The sequence below is a fragment of the Phoenix dactylifera genome, unplaced genomic scaffold (assembly GCF_009389715.1).
Source record: "Phoenix dactylifera cultivar Barhee BC4 unplaced genomic scaffold, palm_55x_up_171113_PBpolish2nd_filt_p 000524F, whole genome shotgun sequence".
Classification (NCBI taxonomy): domain Eukaryota; kingdom Viridiplantae; phylum Streptophyta; class Magnoliopsida; order Arecales; family Arecaceae; genus Phoenix; species Phoenix dactylifera.
Window position 1 is genome coordinate 46,601 of NW_024067935.1, and position 6,000 is coordinate 52,600.

Here is a 6,000-nt window from a genome sequence, read left to right on the forward strand (position 1 = left end):
TTATCTTTAATTTTCTTGTCTTAGTTACCTCACTCTAATCTAGTTTATTCATAGCTATTAGTGTAAAATCGTAGCCCTGGCTACAACATATCTCCTCCTCTTCCGAGCAAGTGGTATCCTGGTGATGAAAGCTGAAGGCATCATGATCCATGTTGCCAACCCTTTACCCTTTCTTCTTTTTAATTAACATCGATGGTACGCGCATATACTTGCTAGGGATCTGCATGTTGTATTTTTCCTTGCGGAGAATCCAATGGCCAACAGAAAGTCAATTAACCTTTAGACTAGAATAATCCTAAGATTCCAAAAGTTGATAGTGAAAGGAAAGAAATTCTTTAGGAATCAATCTAGAATTAGATTTCTAGAGCTATCATTAAGGGCTAAAGTATTTGTTGCATTGCAGCATCTAAGTAGTTAAGTAGTAAGATGATAAAATACAGCATCCTAATGCCCATTATCAACCAAATAAAACAAACTTTCTATATCTATCTACCTTTTGAAGGTGTTTGTATCTCTATCTCAACAACCTAACTGGAGGTCATGGGGAAGCATCATGTGGATAGAGTTAGATGAAGGTAGATATAAATCATATGACCTTTGTTGATCTGGATAAGGTTTAGCCATGATAAATCCTACTTACAGAGGTATAGATTGAAGAGGTAGAATATAGCAATCATGCTCAAGAGCGGGCCAACAGATCAAGACTTAGTCGTGATCAATCACAATATAAGGTATATGAAGTCGGATAGCTAACAGAACAACTAAAATGAGGTGATGAAATTGGTCTCCAAGATACTCCTAAGTGCTAAAGACTGTATTGTAAGCCAAATAAGGGGAGGGCCAATATGAGCATATTGGATGAACCAAGATAAAAGAAATATAATTATCGGTCTGATAGTTGGTGTAAAGCAACCGTGCTAATGAATATACGCAGTGGAGGATAATTGGCATCAATTACTAGAATTGCCAAAAATGGAGGCCAATCATGGATAATAACCACTAGAATAGAAAATTGTTATATTTAGTATAAATAAATAGAAATTATACTCTATAAAAGATCCTTCGAAGATCTAACTTATTGATGTATTTTATCTTATCTTAGCTTAACTTACCGGTAGTTCTCTATATTGGGAGTAGTGTTAACTTAGATTTTTACTACCGTAGCTTAAGCTACACCCCTGCACCTATTCAAATCCATTTTTTTGAAATGGTGATGTAACAATAGTGAAAGTTCTTGAAGGTCATGGTATATGGACCCATGCTACTCTCATATTGTCCCTTCGATCACTATTTTTCTCGTTGCTCTAATGCCGGTGTCATGCCGGTGCACCTATTTATCCTACCATTCGACTTTTCACCATTCTTTTCTTGGCACACCTAAATAGGACAAGAGGGTGACAACAAGTTTGCTAGCATGCCATGGATTGGACCAAAAAAAGAGAGTGCTATCAAATTCTTTGGCTTGCATAATGGGACATTACGTAGCTATGATCATACCATTGTAAAAAGAAATCAAGAAAGTAGCTACAAAGAAAGTGGCTATTATGTTAAGGCCACTCTTGAAGCGTTATGCAGCATCTTCAGCTTAAATGCTAGAATGGATTGAAAATTTTGTTTTTGTGGTTGAAAGTCGATATGTCAAGACACAATACACTTATGGCAAATAATTTGATGAGATAGTCAAGCCCATCATTATAATGAATGGATCTGCTTTTAACCAGTGCAAGAAAAGCTATGGTTTATGAAGAATCCAAATTGAAGATTTTGATTCATCAAGAGATAATGGCCAAAGATTATTCAATGGAACCCTCAGAATCCACTAACCTAGATAATATAGAAATTATGCCAGCAAGTTATAACTGATCGAACTACTGATGGATACTCTAATAAATACCTAGCCAATATTTGAGATTGTTTATCATGGTGAACCGTGGAAGATTGCTGATATAGTCAGCAAATCCATGCCAATAGTAATTCCCAATTATTTGCCTAGGAGTGAAGGACAAAATTATAGCACCTTTATAGTACCAACTGCAAGCGTCATAAGGACTAGGGACAACCTTATCAAAAAGTACTTCCAAAGTTTTTATATGTAAGATGTGCACTCCAAGTACATATATCAAGAGACGACATAATATCACAAGAGTGGATTTGGTACAATACTCGGTGGTACATATAATTGAAGAAACTCATATGGCTTATGGGTAGTATGAATCTCGGTACATAAAAAAAAGTTACTACCTTTTGTTTTGAACTATCAAGGAAAATGAAGAAAAATGAATGATATGTTGCAGAATTCTTCACTACAAACCATTCCACATTATTGATGTGTTATTCAAAGTATACAAATGTCAGATATAATTTCAATTTTAACTCCTTGTTGCATTCTTGTTTTCCATCGGTTCTATTATTTTGTTAATTTGATTTTTCTCATTTCATTCTTCAATTTTCCCTCTATTATAGGGGAGATACCTGATTCCCACATCAGTGTGGTATCCCTCTCATGGATGGAAAAGGGTTGAGGAGAGAGTCAAGGAGGGGGAGAAACTGATGGGATCTTGGAATGCTATGGATCCTACCAACCCAAGATTTTTAGGATACTGGACTTCCTATGAAATGGTTATATGCTGCATTTTGTAAATTTTGGTTGGTGAGATTTGTTCCATACTTTGATTATATCTTCTTTCTCCTCTCCTCAACTCCTCTCCCATGTCCTTTCCAATCATATGGAGGATGTCAATATATATGAGGAAATCACGTGTCCAAACAGCCCAATAAATCAGTTTTTTTTTCTGTGAAATTTCTAATTTTTTATAGTTTATTCACTTACATTTCCCTCTAGATTTACGAATTAGTGGTTTAAATATCCCCTAGCACCAGTCGCCATATAGAAGATAACACTCATAGCCATGCCCAAGACATGTACTTAGACCCCCGTTCTATTGTAGTATACCTTATTTCTGTTGAAAATTTATGTGGCACAAATTGATTTTAATTACTTTTCCTTGAAATAGGTACTTATTTTCTGAATAAATAAATTAGTGTAAATCTAAGTTAGTTTGAGCTGCTGTACTTGAACCATGTTTTTCTTTTCCATGTAGGTGATTGTCTCAACATGCATTCCTGTGCACTTTTATATGTCTTTTTAAAGTTTATTCTTGATTGCTAAATCCTCCTGTGTTATGTTGTTGTTGCAGAACTAGATAAGCTACTAGAAGATGCACCCATCCCATTCATTATGCAACATGCAGTCAAGATATCCTCTATCTGCAAGAGAGTTTCATCATTGAACTTGCTCTTGAAGTCAATACAGAGGCGCATTGATAACATAGATCGTATACTTTCTACAGGCGTACCAAATGGTATTGACTGATCTTAGCAACCTCTGCTAATTTTAGTCTTTATATATTACTGTGAAATATAGTATCAGTGAACAAACCCTTAAAATTTTCTTTTGCGGATAATGTCTCTCCTGATATAGTGGAAACATCAGCACTGACTTTGTAATTCTGCAATTCTCAATTCGTTGTAAGTAGTCATTACTTAATCATAGCTTTATGATTAGATTTTTTTGGATGACTGAGTGTTAAACATGCACCTTCAAAATTACATATGCTAAACTACTAATGAGACACAGTAAAAAAAAAATATGCAGGATTATGCTTTTACATATGCTGCGCCAGCCTTCACTGAGTATTCTCATATCTCGATAAAATAAGCAGTTAAGGTGCAGTATACTATCATTACAATATTTGTTTGTACTACCAGTATATGCTGACAGGTATCATATACTGCTTTTTTCCCTCTTTATAAGAAATTAGACACTACATGGTCTTTTTCATTTCAGTTTATCCGTCAGATGTTTGTAACTGAATTTCTAGGGTCCAAAGCCATTTCTTTTTTAATATGCATCTGATTAAGCAAAGTGTTCATAGGAGATTTCTTTCATCTAAACACAGTTTTAATTTAAATGCAATGATGTGATTCTGAGTGATCACAGGGATGCTTTCCAGTTACCTGAGAATAAACTAAAGAATTTTTTGTGTATCTACCAGCAGATTTTTTCCATGGCATTGATGTTGTAGGTGATGTTCATCTAAGCTCTTCTCTACGTTCTACCTTTGACTAAGTGTTCAGAATAAAAGCTAATTTTAGCTGGATTTGAGAACCCATTCTAAATTTAATACGTCACAAATAAATCTATGAGATGTTTATATGAGAAGAAAATTATGTTTTTGCCAACCTGGACAATGTACCTTGGATGAGAATGAGTCTGTTTTCGGTATCTGAAAGTTGCTGTACAGGAAAATAATATAGACAAGATCCTGAAAAGATTGCCATAACTTATCAGTTTATATTGCATAGGTAAGATCCCCAGCCGATAGAAGTCCTCTTAGGTGCTGCTCACGAGACCTTTGGGATTATGGAACCTTGTGATATGAAGTACCGTTCTTGTAGCTTGCCATGATATTTAATTTACCATAAAGGATATGGCATGAAGCGGATGAATATTAGAATCCTTTATTTTCTTAATAAAATAAAGAGATAACAATTGCAGTAGATATGTGGTTCTGGGTTTTGGTAGAAATTATATCTACTTCTAAGCTGCTTATCCAATTTATTACTGATTTCTAGGTTTAGGTCCCATGATATCTGAGCTGCATATTTCGAATTGATCCAGTTGACTGCCATGTAATTCTATATGACAAGGAAAGTATAATTCAAGAGGATGGCGAGAACTGTTAATGCATAATGTGCTCACATACAGAAATCCATATAATGTCTTCTTTTGTTATCACTTTTAATAGATTGTAATCCATTTTGTCCCATTCTCTGGAGGAGGAATTTCTCAATCTCTGCCTTCTTTTTTTCATAGGAAAGGGATAAAATGGATCACTTGCACTATAATTATCCAGGTCTGAATACTGAGAATGCAACATCCAAGACTCGAACCAAGAAGCTCAGAGAGGTGTGGCCATTGGGATAAGCCCCAGTTCCCTGATTCACGAGGAAGAATTTGTCTTCAATCTTCAGATTGATGATGACCCTTTTGATGGAGCAGTAGCAGAAATATATTTCATGAAGGAATAACACAGTAAATTTATTCAAGCTTTAGCTGGAAAGGTTAAAAGAAAAACCAGAGAATTCAGATCAGATTATTCTCATTCAGTTTAGTTTTATATTTTTGGAGAATGAGCGTATATGTTCTTTTTCTTTTATCAAGTGTTTTAGTACTATTGGAATGTAACTATGCTTGTAAACTGCAGACAGTTCTTGTATTTGTCGTTACTAGTGAATAGTTTTAGTACTTGGAATGCAAACTAATATGCCCATGGGTGTCTCCTCTCTATAAAAACAAGCAAAAATGGTTTTGTTGAACATGGATGTTGGTTGTAGATGTAAGATGTGTTTTGTGAGGATGAAAAGGAGGTGATGAAGCTCGAGATTGCGCGACGGGGTGTTTCGAAGAGCTTCTGTTGTTATTTTGATTGCTAAAATTTATTAGAAGCTGAATGCCTTTCTATCATGATAAAGACTTGGCCCTTCAGCTTTGAGTACAGAAGGTTCTCATCAGTTCATATAGATTGGTGCTATGCAAAATAATACTATGTGTTGACCCCCTAATGGATTTTGATGAATACAAAACACTAGAGTTTAATTCCATTTATCTTAACAATTTACTTGAGGATTTCAGGTGATTAACTAAGAATATTGTTAAGAAATGTCTAGGCAAGTTTCCATATTTTTCAAGAATTTATTGAAGAATTTTTGAGTTGAAGAAAACAGATCAGGGACAGCCGAGACGTCTCCGGGTCGTCTCAGAGACGTCTCTGGCACAAACAGGAAGAATTGGCACGTCTGGAGACGTCCCCGGCACCTGGCGAGGCGTCTCGCAGGGTCGGAGTCGACTCCCGACACTGCGGAGTCGACTCTCTCAGAGGCGGCAGAAAGGCCGATTTCAAGGGATGCGCGCGAGTCGTCTCCACAGGAAGCGGAGTC